The sequence below is a fragment of the Nicotiana attenuata genome, unplaced genomic scaffold (genome assembly GCF_001879085.1).
Source record: "Nicotiana attenuata strain UT unplaced genomic scaffold, NIATTr2, whole genome shotgun sequence".
In the NCBI taxonomy this organism is placed as follows: domain Eukaryota; kingdom Viridiplantae; phylum Streptophyta; class Magnoliopsida; order Solanales; family Solanaceae; genus Nicotiana; species Nicotiana attenuata.
The window spans coordinates 510,265-529,662 of record NW_017670335.1 but is presented as its reverse complement, the minus strand read 5'-3'; positions in this window follow the sequence as shown (position 1 = coordinate 529,662).

Sequence of the window (19,398 nt, the reverse complement as noted above, 5' to 3'; positions counted from 1 at the left end):
TTGGCTGCCGTTTTGTCACCCGCATGATGACCACCCTAAGGCGATGCATGACAGTCATGTAAGATAGCATTTATTTCAGATTGGGCACACATATTCTCATTAACTGATCGGAACAAGATTTGAACCGAAATAACTCATCCCACACATATGATCTCACTTCTCGCAAGAACTTCTTTTTAGCATGAGGTTCAATATCAGGATGCATTTCTCCACTTGCCAGATAGTTTACAAAATCTGCATACCATGGCACCTCCCAAGTAGTAACGGCCAATAATTGCTCATCCGGGAAGGTCTCCTTGATGACATCTCCCTCAGCTACATGATTCTGAGTTTCTAACCTGGACAAGTGATCAGCCACTTAATTCTCTGCTCCTTTACGGTCTCGGATCTCCAAGTCAAATTCCTACAAGAGTAAAACCCAATAGATTAGCCTTGGGTTAGCATCTTTCTTTTCAAACAAATACCTGATGACTGCATGATCTGTGTAGACGATAATTTTGGTGCCAACCAAATAGGCCCGAATTTATCGAACGCCCACACTAATGCAAGCAACTCCTTTTCTGTCACAATATAATTTATTTAAGCAGGAGTGAGAGTCTTGGTTGCGTAGTAAACAGAGTGAAATATTTTGCTCCTTCTCTGGCCCAATACGGCCCCAACTACACCATCACTAGCGTCATACATCAGCTCAAATATCTCATTCCAGTCAGGAGCCATTATGACTGGTGCACGCACTAACTTCTTTTTCAGCTCCTCAAATGCTTTCAAACAAGCATCATCAAACTTGAACGACACATCCATCTCTAACAACCTGCACAAAGGAGAGGAAATTTTTGAGAAATCCTTTATAAATCGGTGATAAAAACCTACATGTCCTAGAAAACTCCTAACTCCTTTCACAGAATTCGGTGATGGTAACTTTTCAATTTCTTCCACCTTAGATTTGTCAACTTCCAGTACATCTTTGGATACCTTGTGCCCCAGTACTATACGTTCACGTACCATAAGATGGCACTTTTCCCAATTCAGTACCAGATTAGGGTCCTCGCACCTAGCAAGCACTTTAGCAATATTGGTGATGTATTCATAAAAAGAAGGACCAAACACAGAAAAATCATCTATAAAGACCTCCACAAACCGTTCCACCATATCGGTGAAAATAGCCATCATACACCTTTGAAAAGTTGCAGGTGTGTTACACAACCTGAATGGCATTTTATCAAATGCATGTGTCATAAGGGCATGTAAAGGTGGTCTTTTCGTGATCTTCTGGGGCAATAGCAATCTGATTATACCTCGAATAGCCGTCAAGGAAACAATAGTATTCTTGTCCGGCTAACCTGTCAAGCATTTGATCAATGAAGGGGAGAGGGAAGTGATCTTTTCGTGTAGCATTATTCAACCGCCTATAATCTATGCATATTCTCCAACCAGTCACAGTCCTATTTGGGATTAATTCATTTTGTTCATTCACTACAACAATCATACCACCCTTTTTAGGTACACATTGAACAGGGCTTACCCACTTACTATCGGAGATAGGAAATACTATACCTGTGTCGAGCCACTTAATCACTTCTTTTCTTACCACCTCTTTCACGATTGGATTTAGGAGGCATTGATGTTCCACGCTAGGCTTGTATCCCTCCTCCATGAGTATTTTGTGCATGCAGAATGCAGGGCTAATACCCTTTATGCCAGACATTGTCCAACTAATGGCATGCTTGTGCTCCCTCAGCACCCTTAAGAGATTTTCTTCCTGCAATTTAGACAAATGAGAAGAAACAATCACAGGTAAAGTGTTAGAACTTCCAAAATATGCATAATGAAGATGAGGTGGTAAGGGTTTAAGTTCAGTTTTGGAGCCTCCTCAAGTGAGGGTTTAGGGGGCGGGCCGATTGGCCTATCCAGAGGCTCAAATTGGGATCCTTCTCTTATGCATTCGCAAGATGCATCCAAAATTTGCATCATCTCCTCAACCTCTTCTTCAAGTTCCAAGTGATTGAACAATATCAATGCCTTTTCTAGTGCATCTTCTGTAAACACACTTGGCTCTACGGCTGGTTTATTTGTCTCCACCACAGAAATCATGGCCAGGTCCTCGTAATGATGAGGCAACCAAATGGCTCGATATACATTGAAGATTGCTTCTTCGTTGTCCACCCTCAGAATCATCTTACCTTCTCGGACTTTGATAATTGCATCGCCAGTGGCCAAGAGAGGTCGTCCCATGATGATAGGAACTAACTCATCAGCCTCGTAGTCCAGGATGATAAAATCTGCAGGGAAAATAAACTTCCCAATCTGCAGCAAGACGTCCTCAATTACCCCCTCAGGATAAACATAAGATCTATCAGCTAACTGTAGCATCACTGTGTGGGTCTCGGAGCTCCTAATTCCAATTGTTTGAGCGCTGACAATGGCATTAGATTGATACTTGCACCCAAATCACACGAGGCTCTACCCACATCAATCTCACCAATCCTCACAGGGATGGTAAAACTACCTGGATCCTTAAGCTTTTGTGGAAGCTTATGTTGAATCCTACAAGTGCACTCCTCAGTAAGTGCGACGGTCTCAAACTCAGTTAACCTCTTTTTATTTTCCACTATATCCTTAATATATTTTGCATATTTTGGGACCTCATGGAGCATGTCCACCAAAGGGATGTTCAAGTGTATCTGCTTCAGCATATCTAGAAATTTGTGAAACGTGTGGTCATCATTCTTCTTTCTCAATCTTTGAGGAAAAGGGGGTGGCACCCTCTCTGATATATGCTCAGACTCTGTTTTATTTCATCATCTACCTCTACAGGTTTTGGCACTCTTTCTTCTTCGAGCCCAGACTGGTCCTTTTTCTTCTTAGGCACTTCCACCAACTCTCTCACATTTCACTGCATTGACTTGAGGATTTTTATCTGTATCACTTGGGAGAGCTCCAGCAAGTCTAATATTCTGATTGTTAGCCATTTTCCCAAACTGCCTCTCTAGATTTCTAAACTCTGTGCGCAATTGTTGATTCTCAGCCATAACTTTCTGATTGTCTGGCAAGAGCTTTTTCATCATCAGTCAAACTCTCTTCTGTTTGTAGTAGGGGTTTAGGTAGCTGATTATAATTAGCTTGAGGTCTGATATTCCGACTTTCACCCCAAGAGAAGTTAGAATAATTCCTCCAATTCAGATTGTATGTGTTACCATATTGAGCATTTTGATTCATCAGCCCTCTAGCTTGTTGCCCCACATAGTAGATGGATTCAGGATTCACGGGGAATGTGTCACTTGTGTGACCTGCACCACATAACTCACAGCAAGTAGACATCGTTGATCATGCTGCATCTATTGTGCTTGGTGCATTGTCATTTTATTCATCTGATTTGCTAATCTAGCTATATCTGCCCTCATGGCTGTGAGATCATCGTGCTCAATCACACCTGTTTCCTTTTGTTTAAGTGCTCTTCATGGTTCCCAGTCTCCTTACCAATTATTATCATTAGCAGTGAAATTGTTTAGCAGGATCTGGATCTCACTATACAGTCTTGCCATACAACTACCCCCACATGCTGAGTCAAGATTCATCTTTGATGTCTCGTCCAACCCGTCAACGAAAGTGTGACCCAACACCTCATCAGTCTGACAATGTGTATACGGTAAAATTGGAGGGTCCAATTTCTCGTCATCGAGGCGCCTCAGAAAATCATCTCGAAGCCTCGAGGCTACAAGGCTATGGTCGAGTTTCTTCCCTCGAGGTTCGTCGACGCCCGACCTTAGGACAATGTTGACCACGGCTATGGTAGAAATGGGGAATTCCCAAGGCACCCGGCTAGGGCTAACACAGTCTAGCGGGCTACTCTGAACCCAAATCGGGACGTCATTTAGTTGTCCCATCTCCATATCTATGTAATTAATGCACTTTGTACTACGATGGGATTCCCCTCCTATATAAAGGGAATCCTTGTCATTTTTGTAAAACCATGTTGCTTCAGTTGCTCCACACGAAATATACAAGAACATTCTCTATGCTCTCTTACATATTCTCTTGATATTATTGCTTCCATTTATTATCTTCATTATTTTTCATCATTTATTGCTTATCATTGGCCATAAAGAGCCTTCTTTGATTTTATCATAACTGTTAGTCATACTTCGATCACCTTCGATATCTTACAGTCGAGCCCCGAAATCGACCTCGAGGCCCCCGAATCGGAAAGCTCGAGGCCCCGATTGTCAACCTATCGGTCTGGTTATCACCCCATTCCTAACTCTTTTTTCATTTCTAAATCTCACAGATAGCATCAACTGCTCTACAACCGGCATAAAAATAGATCACGTATTTTTAGAGTCCCATAATCAAATTTAATTGTTATTACCATTTTCACGGTAAATAGTTTGGCGCCCACCGTGGGGCTAGAAATAATAGTGACTATTCTCTTGTTGGTTCCATTACACAAAGCAAGTTATCTTTCACGCTTTTTCTTGTCCAAAGATCTTTGATTTCAGGTCGGAATGTCTGATTCAGTAAACAATAACCTTGAGAACCACAAAGAGAATGGTGTGGCTGTTCAAGGTGTTGGTGAGCCACCGCGAAATCTTGAGGAAGCACCAGGACCAATTCTGGTGGACGAAGTCTCGCGCGACGCTCAACACGTCGAAATAAGCTCCCACACTAACAGGAGCATACACCAAGGCGACCAACAAGAAGCCCAGAAAACCCCAACCCGGGAAGAACGAGAGGTTAGCCTTCATGTTATTTTTGAAATGTTGCAGGCACAACATCTGGCTATTGCTCAGCTGCAAAGCCACTAGAAAACTCCTAGCACAGTAGCACAGTAGCATCGGGGACAGCTCCCCCGGCCGAACAGGTACCGTAGAGATCGAGCAATAACGGGTCGATGGCCGATCCCGTCATCGTAAAGATGCTCGAGGACCTCACCAGAAGGATCGAATCGGGTGAGAAAATTATAGAAGCCAACGGTAAGAAGGTCAAGACTTACAACTCCAGGGTCGACCAAATTCTAGGAGCGCCCCTGATCTTGAAAGGTGTGGACTCAAAGAAGTTTGTACAGAAGCCGTTCCCACAGGAAGCGACCCCGAAACCTATTCCAATGAAGTTAAGAATGCCCGACATCCCAAAGTATAACGGAACATCGGACCCCAACGAGCACGTCACCGCCTACACTTGTGCAGTAAAGGGCAACGACCTAAGGGACGACGAGATCGAGTCCGTCCTGCTGAAAAGGTTCGGGGAAACGCTCTCTAAAGGGGCAATGATGTGGTATCACAACCTGGCCCCAAACTCGATAGATTCATTTGCCATGTTAGCGGATTCTTTCATTAAGGCACATGCTGGTGCCATCAAAGTAGCAACAAGGAAATCCGACTTCTTCAAGATTAAGTAGAGGGAGAATGAGATGCTGCGAGAGTTCGTATCTCGCTTCCAGATGGAACGAATGGAACTACCACTAGTCTCCGACGACTGGGAGGTGCAGGCCTTCACACAAGGTCTGAACGAAAGAAGCTCGATGTCTTCGAAACAGCTGAATCAGAACCTAGTCGAGTACCCGACCGTGACTTGGTCGGATGTTCATAACCGATACCAGTCAAAAATCAGGGTCGAGGACGACCAGCTGGGGGCCCCCTCGGGCTTGGTAAACCCATGCAGGCTTCTGGAAAAGGAGCCAAAACCAAACAAAGAAAGATATCAGCCATACATCGAAGACCGGAGAAACGCCCCAAGGCGAAACCCACCTCAAAATGATCGAAGGATAGATCGAGGACAGAATCCTCGGGGACTCATCAACAGAGCCGGGTTCGATAGGAATGCAGGACCAACGGAGGAACCTCGCTTGTTAAAATATAACTTCAACGTCGATATATCGGACATCGTTTTCGCCATCAGCAAAATCAAAGATGCCAAGTGGCCCAGGCCTGTGCAATCGGATCCTTCGCAAAGTAATCATAACTTAATGTGTGTGTTTCAAACACACATGGCCACAGGATCGAGGATTGCCACCAGCTTCGAGAAGAAGTAGCCAGGTTACTCAACAAAGGTCATCTCCGAGAATTCCTAAGCGACCGAGCCAAAAATCAGTTCCTCGAAAGAGAGGCGGTCAAGAAGAACGAAACGAATGAGCCGCAGCATGTTATCCACATGATCTTTGGAGGCATCGATACTCCATAGGAACCCGTGATGAGAAGGACGAAAATATCCATCACTAGAGAAAAGCGAACCCGGGGGTACATACCCGAAGACGCCCTCATATTCAGTGAAGAGGACACTGAGACCTTGTCTCAACCTCACAATGACGCACTGGTAATCTCTTTCCTCATAAATACAATTCAAATAAAATGTGTACTCGTGGATCCAGGTAGCTCGGCCAACATTATCAGGTCGAGGGTAATAGAGCAGCTCGGACTGCTTGACCAAAGGAGAAATCACCCTCCCAGTCAATGTGGTCGGCATAACCCAAAACGTCAAATTCCATGTCATTGAAGGAGACATGAGGTACAACGCCTTGTTCGGGAGACCGTGGATTCACTACATGAGAGTAGTACCATCCACCCTCCACCAAATGATGAAATTCTCGACGAAGGATGGGATTAAAACCGTCTACGGGGAACAGCATGCTACAAGAGAAATGTTTGCGGTGCACGATGTGGCGCCGGCACCAATACCTCCACACGCAAAAGAGCCAAAAGGCAATCAAACCACATCTTCGGTTAACCCGATTAAATAAAGCATAGGACCGTACCGCGTCCTCATCACGAGCGACTAGGACATATCGGACCTCAAAACATCGCCGACACATCCCACACTAAGGTATAACCCTCTCCCTTTTCATTTTATATTTCACACTAACCCTTATGCAGGCACCCGATCGAAGGAGTCTAAACGCTAACCCAGCTCGAAGACCTTAAGGTTTTAAAGCATCCGTTGCACTCTTTTCCTTCGGCCGAGTTTTTATCCCGAAAAGGGTTTTACCGGCAAGGTTTTTAACGACGCAACATCCACATACTACCTAAGGAAGACTCCAAAAGTATTCAAGGCTTCTTTTACAATCAACCTCGAACACTGGGGGGCATCCCCCCGGGAGCCATCCACTCAGAAAAGCCAAGAAATGCCAAATGGGGTCCCAATAGGAAAATGATGTACCGGGCCAAACGGTTGAATGAACCGTGTCCGTATAGCCGGACCCCTAACGGCGAAAACATGTATACTTGTACCAAGTAATCGAAGAATACCTTTTATCAAAGCATCTCACACTCCAAAAGAAACTCAGCATTTTCGCAAAAACGACTCCGCCGATGAAAACATCCTGAACACTCGGGGATTGGCGTCAATGATTCAACACCTGAACGACCTTCGGGACGGGACTCCAAACTCATAAGCCCTCAACGAGGCAACATGAAAATCATGAAACGTCTCCAAAGCTGAAAATGTCCCGAACACTCGGGGACTGGCGTCAAAATCTCAAAAATCGCACGACTTATGGGTCGGAATCTCCAAAATCGTAAGCCCTCAATGAGGCAATACCAAGTTTACAAGTATCGGCTCCTGAGCCAGGATACCGACTCGAGGACTGTCGCCAACCACCATCCATTAAAAACCCGAAGCCATAAGACCCTGAGCGGACAGGCTCGGTCTCGCAAAACCTATCAAAGGCAACAACAACATCTGTAAGACCTCAAGCAAGGCATGAACTACACTTGTACCAAGTGGCAATATTTGTAAGACCTCAAGAAAGGCACGAACCACACTTGTACCAAGTGGCAATATCTGTAAGACCTCAAGCAAGGCATGAACCATGCTTGTACCAAGTATCTAAACACTGTAAGACCTCAAAGTCATGAAAATTTTGTAAGACCTTGCTAAAGGTTTAAACCCGATCTTAAAGTTTAGGTTATATATCGAACTTGTAAGACCCCTAAAAGGAATACCCTCGATAACGCCCAAACTACTTCACTCAGGATCAAAATGGCTCCGGCCAAGCACAAATAACTATGGTCATATGGTTGTACCAGCCAAACTAACGCGACTCGGTGATGCCCGACCTTCGCTACAAAATCACAGGCCTTCAATTACTTCGAATCTGCTTCGAAAAGAATCGGTTAAACAAGCTACCCTAGTCATAGGCAAAAGAGCTTCAACCATTTAGCTCCAAATCACAGGCTTCGAGATACTCAGCCCCTGAGCCACACCTCCCGAGGTGCTCGATCATCGCCACATAACGACTCGTAATCGAGGTTCTTCTCGAACCGTTGAAGGGTCAGGCAAAAACTATTTCAAAGTCCTTAACGAGGGAAAACCAAAGCCTATAAAAGGTCGCTTCGACCCAAATCCTAAGAGCCACTATCGCCAGCCCACATAAAAGGCCGCATCGGCCCAAGGCGTAAGAGCCATTGTCGCTAGCCCACATAAAAGGCCGCATCGGCCTAAGGCATAAGAGCCATTGTCGCCAGCCCGCACAAATACAGAAACTTGAGGGTCGAATGAGCTCGAGTCGAAACCCGACTCGGAGACTGAACCCAAAATAGTTAACTAAAAATGCCTAAGGGCAAAAGCGTAAGAGCTCAAACGCCAACTTACACTAAAAGGTCGCTTCGACCCGAGGTGTAAGAGCCATTATCGCAAGCCCGTGCAAACACGAAAACTTGAGGGTCAAATGAGCTTGAGCCAAAACCCGACTCAGTGACTAAACCCAAAATAGTTGATCAAAACATGTCTAAAAAAAAGGCATAAGAGCTCAAACGCCAGCTTATACTAAAGGCTCGCATTGGCTGAGTACATAGAAGCCTACGGGCCAGCTCAATGAGCCTCAGGGCCGTATCGCAAATCTAAGGATTCCTATCGACTGAAAATACCAGTTCACTCGACCAAATTCGAGACAGAAAGGGATACAGAAGAAGTAAAGTCACGAGATTTTCTCTTATACACATATACAAAAAAAAATGCAATCTCCATCTACAAACATGCTTTGAAAATGCTACATACAAATGGCAAAATCTATGCCCCTCCCCTTGGGGCTACGGCCTGCCGGCCTCGTCTTCGCTTTATTTGGTGTTGGACAGAAATAACCGAGCATCACGCTCGTCCGCCCTCGCTTGCGCCAACTCTTCCGAGAGGACGAACCCCCTAGCACGGATCTCCTCGAGAACCTTTCTTCGAGACTTGCAACGAGCGTATTCTTTGATCCTCTCCTCGCGTTCAAGGATCCTTCTCAGCTCAGCTTGAGCATCGGTAGCGTCCTTTAAATAGATCGCCATCTCCTGGTCAGCCTTAGTTCGGCTCATTACGGCTTCAGATCGGGCATCAACAATCTCAGCCATCGTCGAAAGCTCGGACTCGAGCTTCGTAATCACATCTGTTTTGGCCAAAGCATTATCACGAGCTAAGCGGAGTTGAGCCTCAAAAGCGGGAACTTCAGCCAGGGCACCCTCCTTCTCTAAAGCCTGAACCTCCGCCTGAGCTCTTAGCTCATCATGTTCATGCTTGGCTCGGCCAGCTTCATCTCGAAGAAACTCCAAGGCCTCCGTCTTTTTTTGCAACTGAGATAAATGAAGGCGGAACGCACACTCACCCGGGATGAAAAACTACCTACTCCTTCAAGTAACTCTCATAACTCAAGCTCCGACTCACCTCATATCGCAAGTGTGCCAGCTCGCCTTCATTTTCATCACAAAGGAGCTTAAGGGATCTCTCCTCATCCATAGCTTTCCGCAGCCTGGCTTCACGATAAAGCAGCTCGGACTTAAGCTTGTCAAAGGCCTGCAAAGGAAAACCCGATAAGGAAGGGAAGACGTAAAATTCAAAAGGCCTATGTCAAAGCTCACCACGAAGTGAAGTCGCTGGGCTTCCTCGAAAGCCTAGCGCATATTTGCTAATCTAGCTCCCTCAGCACTTAAAAGATCGACTCCGGTCGAGGCAAGGTCGCTCGGAGTATGCGACCCCCGATTTCTAGTATCCCTCGAAGTACTGTCAACGAAAAAAGAAGGCGACAGCAACGGGGAAACCACCTTTCCAAAACCAGGAACCACGGGTGCGGCAGGATCGGACAATGACTCCGCGCCGAAGCCCCGGTCCCATTTCGCCTTGCTTTGAGCGCCATCGCCCTGTAAAGGCATCTCTCGCTTATTATTGTCGTTCTTTAGCCCGAAAGCTAGCGACCCTTCCCCCTCTCCAATGGAGCGCGGCCTCGCTTCGGAAGGCTCTCCGATGCATACAACGACAAGATTAATACGCAGAAAGGGAAAATTCCTCTCCAAATGAGGGAAGGGAAAGGAAAAAATAGCACAACACGTTGCGCTCATCACAAGTCGAGTGGGTCGCCAACTTCCGAACCCAATCCGGCAGATCTGGAACGTTGCCCGGCGCCCATGAAACCGCTGCAGAAAAGGAAAAGAAGGCACGGTTACGAAACCAGCTTTCTTCATAAACAAAACCAAGAAGGCATGAAGTGTACCACTTACGTGTGTAATTCCATTCCTCAGGAAATGGCATATACTCCGAAGGGATAATGTCAACAATCCGGGCTCGGACGAATCGACTCATCCGCTCCCGGTCTCCATCTTCCTCATCGTCGACAACGAAGGGCGTGGTCGACCGGCATCGTAAGGTTAGCAGACCTTGATGGTGAAAGGGCCGGTACAGCCTAATAAGATGACTGAGCGTGAATTCAAGACCCGCCTTCTCCGCAAACAATCTCATCATCAACATTATTCGCCAAAATGACGGGTGGATCTGCGCCAAGGTAACCCGATACTTTAAACAAAAGTCAAACACAACCCTGTCAAGGGGGCCCAGTGTGAAAGGGTTCGTGTACACATTCAAGAATCCGTCAGCACGATCCGTGATGCCCTCATCCGGGGAAAGTGTCTGTAACACTACTTTCTCCCCCCATCCGCAGTCTCTTCTCACTGACCCAAGATGCTCTTCTCCTATCAAAGAAGTAGCCTTCAAGGTATGCTCTCGTTGGTCTCGAATACCGGAGGCGGAGCTCTCCCCTCTCTGCCTGACAGACCCCGATGTAACAGTTATGGCAATGGCAAAATCAGAGAACTAAAGCAAGGAGTCGGTGCGAGTACGTTGGTACTGAAATGATGAAAGGCTTAACGCAGGAAAAAAAGGGTAACTACTTAGAAGGGTGGGACCTCCAAAAGAGCAGAAACAACCCTACATATATATGAAGAAAACGGCGGCGATCTGCGTGCCTCAAAGGCTGATCAAAAACACTGACCGATGTCACTTCGGGAAGTTACGCTGGCAATACCGCCTCGATAGCTTTGCAGCCATATCGTACGTTCGGCGACGCCATTCAATGTTTCGGGAACGGAGATCCCCGTACCACTGCAAGTCCCAAGGTGGTACCGGACCTCGATGACCTCCATCAAAGGGAAGTTAGGCTCCAAGAAGCTAACGAAAACCTCACTAGTCCCGAGGTGGTACCCGACCTCGAGGACCTCCATCAAAGGGAAGTTAGGCTCCAAGAAGCCAACGACATCCTCACTAGTCCCGAGGTGGTACCTGACCTCGAGGACCTCTATCAAAGGGAAGGTAGGCTCCAAGAAGCCAACGACATCCTCACCAGTCTCGAGGTGGTACCCGACCTCGAGGACCTCCATCGAAGAGAAGTTAGGCTCTAAGAAGCCAACGACATCATCGCAAGTCCCGAGGCGGTACCCGACCTCGAGGACCTCCATCAAAGAGAAGTTAGGCTCTAAGAATCCATCGACATCATCACAAGTCCCGAGGTGGTACCCGACCTCGAGGACCTCCATCAAAGAGAAGTTAGATTCTAAGAAGCCAACGACATCATTACACGCCTCGAGGTGGTACCGGGCCTCGAGGACTTTCGTCAAAAAGGAGTTAGGTTTCGAGAAAATAAGCGTTTAAGCTCCACACATGTGAGCTTGGTCTCAGGGTGCCATCTAAATTTGGGTAAAACCTCGTTCGGGGTCTACCTGCAATGCCTTCGGACTTCCTACACTAAATTCAGAACAAGTTTCCAGATGGCCGGGTTTGAACGAACCCCCACTCGGGGACTACTCTCGAATGCTTGAAGGCAGTCCCTATCCTCGGACCTCTGAGCAAATTCTCCCCGGAAGATTATCGCGAGGTCTAAATGATAAATCACGGTCTCAGGGCTCGAGGCGTTTCTTTCATTCAACCCGAAATAAGGGTCCCGACGACCCATGTTTATCGGTCCAATCCAGGCTTGGTCTGAGGAAAGGCAAAGGGTTCCACGGGGAGCCGTATTAATCAATCAAAGGTCAGAGAAATATACTTCCACCTGGGCTCGATATCAACACCGACCGGTAGAGTCATGCATTCAGAGTTTCCATAAGCACAAATAAAAGGAAACATAGCAAACATCAGAGACAAAATTGGGGAAACATCTTTGTATTCATAAACACTTGATTACAAGAGCCCACAAGGGGTCCTTACACGAAAATAATGAAGCAAAAAAGTACACATGTAGTAAAATACAAGAGCCTAATCTATTCTCTAGGGTCATCCTCGGCAGCAGCACCTTCGACCACTATTCCTTGGGCATGCATCCTCGGCGGCAATATCTTCGACTGCCACCTCCTCTGAGGTCTCATCTCGGCCCTCCAGAATAATATCCCCAAGGGTAAAAATCAAGAAGTGGAAAGTGAGAAGACGAAGAAGAAAAAAGTGATGCAGAAGAAGCAGAAAAAAGAGACATAGCCCACCGAGGCCAAAGGTTGAAGATTCGGCGGGCATTAACCCTACTTGCATGGCCCCTCCGAGTTCTCCTTCTAGGACATTATGCCATACAAGTTTAGCGGCCGGCTGTGCCATTTTATCCCTTGGAAAACCTAGGGGATGAAGTGCCACACCAGGCCAGGGTAGGAGAGTGAGTACCGGTGTATAGTCCAAACGCTCTCCCGAGCAGCGGTGTAGAGTCCAAACATCCTCCCATGTCGGAAGAAGCTGGCCCCCCTATCTCATCACCTCGAACAAACGACAACAGCAATAGCAACCGCAACAACAACAACAACAACGACAAGACAGTATAATCTCGCTCGGCAAAGGAAAGCCCAGGCAAAAAGGCCATGGCATGGCTGATGAGAACGTCGCCATGTAACCTTAAGGCCATAGACCCCAAACATGGTGGGTAGCAATGGAGGAGGATAGTGGGAAGAAAGGGATGGAAAGATGTTGAAAGGCACTTGGAAAAAAAGATAGTACCGGAAGACCCACATTTATAGGGGGTAATAGTATGGCCAACAACGCCATCAATGCCTTTGAAAGACGGATCGACAGGCGCAATCAATGCATTATTGGAAACTTGATCGGCGGCGATACTGTCGCTTTGAAGAATGGCAATCGGCAGCATATTGAATGACACTGAAAAGACAAGTCCACGGGATGTCCCGGTTATCGTGAAGGCTTACGTCATAAGTATGATATCATCAACTTGACGTCATCACAGGAAGTCCGATGAGTTGGGTGTCAAAATCGTTTCTCATCGCTCCTCTCTAAGAAATGTGAGGAATATGTGTATATGGTGAAATTGGAGGGTCCAATTTCTCGTCATCGAGGCGCCTCAGAAAATCATCTCGAAGCCTCGAGGCTACAAGGCTATGGTCGAGTTTCCTCCCTCGAGGTTCGTCGACGCCCGACCTTGGGACAATGTTGACCACGGCTATGGTAGAAATGGGGAGTTTCCAAGGCACGCGGCTAGGGCTGACACAGTCTAGCGGGCTACTCTGAACCCAAATCAGGACGTCATTTAGTCGTCCCATCTCCATATCTATGTAATTAATGCACTTTGTACTACGTTGGGATTCCCCTCCTATATAAAGGGAATCCTTGTCATTTTTGTATAACCCTGTTGGTTTAGTTGCTCCACACGAAATATACAAGAACATTCTTTCTGCTCTCTTACACATTCTCTTGATATTATTGCTTCCATTTATTATCTTCATTATTGTTCATCATTTATTGCTTATCATTTGCCATAAAGAGCCTTCTTTGGTTTTATCATAACTGTTAGTCATACTTCGATCACCTTCGATAGCCCCGGAATCAACCTCGAGGCCCCCAAATTGACAAGCTCGCCCCAATTGTCAACCTATCGGTTTGGCTATCACCCCATTCCTAACTCTTATTTCATTTCTAAATCTCACACATAGCATCAAGTGCTCTACAACCAGCATAAAAATAGATCACGTATTTTTAGAGTCCCATAATCAAATTTAATTGTTATTACCATTTTCATGGTAAACACAATGATGTGGGCGGTCTATGAGTAGCTTCTTGTATCTTTCCCAATCTTCACGAAGAGTCTCGCATCTCGTTGTTGAAACCCAAGAATCTGGCTCCTCAGCGACTTTGTCTTCTTAGTGGGAAAAACTTGATTAAGAATTTCCTTGCTAGAACATCCCGATTTTGGATTGAGTTCGCGAGCTCCTTTTGCAACATTCCTTAGCTTCCCCCAGCAGTGAAAATGGGAACAGTGTCAGCCTGACATAGTCCTTGGAAACGTTCAGAAAATTGTAAGTGTCCGTAATATCTAGGAAGTTCTGAATGTGCCTCTGCGGATCTTCATGAGATAGACCCATATACTGCCCTGTGGACTGAATCAGCTACACCATGTACTGTTTGAGTTCGAATTGACCCATGATATCAGGCTTCACAATAGCCTGACTCATATTAGCAAGATTGGGCCTTGCAGCTTTTATCATCGGACGCTCTTCATTACCTGCCATCTCTATTGGTTGTGGTTGAACTACGATGTCCAACTCTCTTTCAATTCTAGTTTTAGCTTCGACTTCCCTCCCCAATCTGTGAAGTGTTCATTTGATTTTAGGATTAAGAGGAAGGAGATTATTTGCACTTCTACTCCTCCGCATTCAAGAGAAGAGCATGCATTATCACAAATAAAACAAACTAAAAATTAAAACTTGAACATATAATAAATAAAAGCTTAACTTAAATAAACAATCAATAACTAAGTCCCCGGCAACGGCGCCAAACACTTGTTGGTTCCCCAAGTACATGCAAGTATACGTGGCCGTCAAATAATAAAGTGACTCGAAAGTCGGATGTCGAACCCACAAAGACTTAGATCAATCGTTAACTAAGTAAACTAAAATTAGTTAATTGTCCAAGATAATCAAGAGTGATGTTTTTCTATTGATCTACTATTGCGGAAATTAAACAAGTAACAACTAATTAATCAAGAACGCAAATGTGTATGATGAGATTTTAGCTCAGAGGAGATGAAAATCAAGCGTTGTGGTCGGTTTATCAATCCTATCGAGTTCGTAATTACACCTGTTAATCCAAATTATCTATGATTTCTAGTTGACCGGATCGTTTATATAAATAGCATGTTCCCATAATGCTATCCATCTATCCATAATATATTAACCATATATTCCTATGGTCTTGAATCTATCATGAACGAATACAATACGGTATTCAGCTAAGCAAGACTGTTAGGTATATTCCTATCCTAACCACAAAATCTTTCTTGGAGCCACGGGTTTAGAAACAAGCTCTTTCTAATTATACTCTAATATAAACACGGTGTTTACCGTGAGAATGGTAATAACAATTAAATTTGTTGATGGGACTCTAAAAATATGTGATCTATTTTTATGCTAGTTGTTAAGCAGATGATGCTATGTGTATGAGGTTTAGAGATGAAGTAAGTGCTAAAAATGAAGTGATAATCAAACTGAGAGGCTGACAATCGAGGCCTCGAGCTTGTCGATATGGGGGCCTCGGGGTCGATTTAGTGGCTCGATAATGAGCTATCGGGGGCAATCGGGGCATGACTAACAGTGTCGAAATTAATAAAGGCTCTTTATGGCCAATGATAAGAAATAAATGATGAACAAGTATGAAGATAATAAATGGAAGCAATAATAACAAGAAAGTATGTTAGAAAGCAGAGAGAATGTTCTTCATATATTCGTGTGGAGTAACTGAAGTAACAGACCTTACATAATGATAGGGATCCCCTTTATATAGGAGGGAGTCTCAATATAGTACAAAATGTATTAAAAGGCAAAGAAAACGGAGACCGGACAGCTAGATATGACACCCTAATTCAGGGTCAGGGTAGTCTACTAGGCTCTGTCAGCCCTAGTTGTGTATCTTGGGAATTCCCCATTTCTATCAATATATCCGTTGATGCGCAAGGCTCTGAGATCGGACACCAACAATCCCTCGAAGGTGAACCTCAACCCCAATCTCGAGCCTCGGGAAGTGTCCTTATGGGGCATCATGGTAATGGGGAAATTGGACCCCCCGATTTTACCCTACACAGATAGTTTCCGCGTTTCTTAGAGTGAAAGCGATAAGAAACAACCTTGAATTTTCGCCCCCCTCCGATACTCTTGTAACGATGGTGGCCACACAGTGCCAAAAAGACGATATACATAGCCCTTGAAGGCCTTTGCATTGATTATTGCAGTTAGCCGCCCCTTTGGCCTTCTTCGACGCGCACGTGGGGTTTCTATAAATACTCCCCTTTTCGTTCCTTCCAACTTACTGCATTTTCGAGCCCCATAAGAGGCTCCTTCTGCTTTTACCATCGTTCTTCTTTAAGAGCACAACTTCCCTTTTTCTTCAGGAATTTTCTAGGGATGGCGAGAACTTCCGCCTCCGTTTCTCAGGAGAATGCGACCTCATCCTCCTTTCTTCTATCTCAGGGTGAAGTGGCAATGCCTCCCCGTGCTGAGGAATATGTCCTCGGAATTTTCACGATGGCTTCTGATTTCAAGGTCGAGAAGCCCTCTTCGAAGCCGGGATGCCGCGAGCCCGTGACTCAGTACATTAGCTCAATAACAGATGTCGGAAGAGTGAGAGCTGATTGTCGCTGGGGGGACGCGGTGCTTGTGGAGATTTTTGCTCGAGGGGAGGATGTTACGACATACAAAGCCAGTTTTTTAAGTGTGTATGCTTACCCGTTTACCCTAGGGCCGGTGGGACCGTCCTCGCCCGTGATCGACCCCGTGATTCTCGACTTCTGCCAACGATATCAAGTGGCCGTTGGCCAAATTCTTCCTTCTTTCTAGCGCGTTCTTTATATGATCAGGTACTATGTGAGCATGATCGAGGGGATGCCATTCTCTCTCGATCATCTGATCGGGATGTACAGCCCTTGTATCTTTCGCGGGGGTCTGATTAAGCTCTGTTGCCGAGCCTCAAAGGCCCTTTTTGCCTGTACCGAAGATCTCGGGAACGGGGGATGGATAAGCCGCTTCGTCCGAGTAAGGACCTCTGACCTGATCCCGGTGGAAAGGATGTCGTTCCCCGAGAGGTGGAATGTGGAACGTAAGTAGGCATGTTATCTATCGTTCCCTTGATTTTCTTTGACTACGTTAGAATGCACTAAATTTTTCTTGATAATGCAGCCGCGGAAATCTATCCCCGCGCGATTACGGACCTCCCGAATTGGGTCAGTCGTCTAAATTCGGTTTGCCCATATGCCGAGCGGATGTGGCGTGATTTGTCTCAAGCACGGTGGGAGGCTAAAGATCACGATGAGCCTTTACCCCTGCCGTAGTCATATTTTTTGACCTGAGTCGCTATTAGCAGCGTTCTTGTTTCCTACATTTACCCCTTGATGGAGGGAGAATCGCTTGGTGAGGAAGGCGCTTTGGTATCCGATGACGGGAAAAAGAGACAATGGGATCCGTCGGACGGGCCCTCGGAATCTAAGAAGATAAAGGCGGAAGAAACTGAGGCCAACCAGGCAGCCCTAACTCGAGTTGACGGCGAGGGAGAAAATAACTTCTCAACGGCACCCGAGGGAGCGACAAACCTGGCTGACCCTTGCGCCGTGGAGGTGGTGTCTTTCGAGCTGGAGTCTGAGGGTGCTGCGATCCAACTTTGTAGCAGGGAGACAACTGAGGGGGCACCAGGTGTAGCCTCCGAGCTGGCCGATGATCAGGTTTTCCCTCGGACAGCCGTGCCTTCGGTAGATGATTCGGAAGGGCCTAGTCTTGGGGCCCTAAATGGGCAAGGGATGGTCCCCATGAATCTTGCTAGTGTCGTGGTTGTGATTGATTCCCCTCAGGGAACGACCCTATCTCCTACAGGAGTGCAAGATGCCCCGCGCGAAGAGAATTTCGAAGTGGAGAGACCTATCAAAGGTGGAGGTGTACCCGGGGGTCTTCCAACCATTCCCGAGGAAATCCCTGAGATCGATGCTTCACTCGTCTTTGGTGAGATGAGCAGGCTCTGTGAGCAGGTGACCCGTGCGAACCCTGTCTGTCACTCTGGCCTTGGTTGTTCTGATATTTGTCTTTCTAACTTGCCCTTTTCTGTGGTTCAGGCCAAGGCGCTTTATAGTCAGACTTTCGCCCGGTATTGGGGTGAGGTGATCCGTCGTGAGCTCGAGAAAGCTCATCTTACTGAACAGGTTATCTAGTCCCTATTCGCCATTATCTGAATGTGTTTGCCAGATCTCAGTGTCTTAACATCTCCGTCCTGGTTTGTGCAGTTTGAGAAGGAAGGCGCTTTGTTGAGGAAGGAGCTCCGGGCCAGAGATTTTGAAGTCTTCGAACGCAAACGGCGCGTAAGGGAGATAACTTCCGAGAGGGATGCCTTCCAGGAGAAAGTGACCCTAGTCGGGCGTCAGCTTAGTAATGCGAGGGAGGATAGTGATAAGTACAGAGGTCTCTATTACGAGCTGGTAGCTGCACTATCCGAGATCAAAACCGAAGCTGAGGCGCTCATATCTTTGCATAGAGAGGATGCTATTGCAACCATCACTCAGACCGGGAAGGTGGAGGCCCTGGGGAGGAGAGATGCTGCCTTGCTTACTTTCAAAGGTGTATCGGGCAGTGGCTCAGGAGGAGACAAAAATGAAGGCGCAGCTCCCGGAGAGGAAGAGGCCGCTGAAGGACCCGTTGCCGATGGGACGCAACCCTCGGTGAAGCCATCGGAGGCGTAGGCTCAATAATGGATTAGGATTTTGTTTGCCTTTCTCCTTGTAAGGGATTTTCCAATATTTGTAAACATTCCCTCTGGGGGTCATAAGAAGGTTTTTTGGCTTCCTATCCTTTCTTTCCCTTTCGTGCGGGCTGGCGACAATGGCTCTTACGCCTTGGGCTGATGCGGCCTTTTACGTGTAAGCTGGCGACAACGGCTCTTATGACTTTAGGTCGAAGCGACCTTTTATGTGTAAGATGGTGTTTGAGCTCTTATGCTTTTTGCCCTGGGCACTTTCAGGTAACTATTTTGGGTTCAGTCTCCGAGTCGGGTTTTGACTCGAGATTTTTCGACCCTCAAGTTTTCAGATTTGTGTGGGCTGGCGACAATGGCTCTTACGCCTTGGGTCGAAGCGACTTTTCATGTGTAAGCTGGCGTTTGAGCTCTTATGCTTTTTGCCCTGGGGCATTTCAGGTAACTATTTTGGGT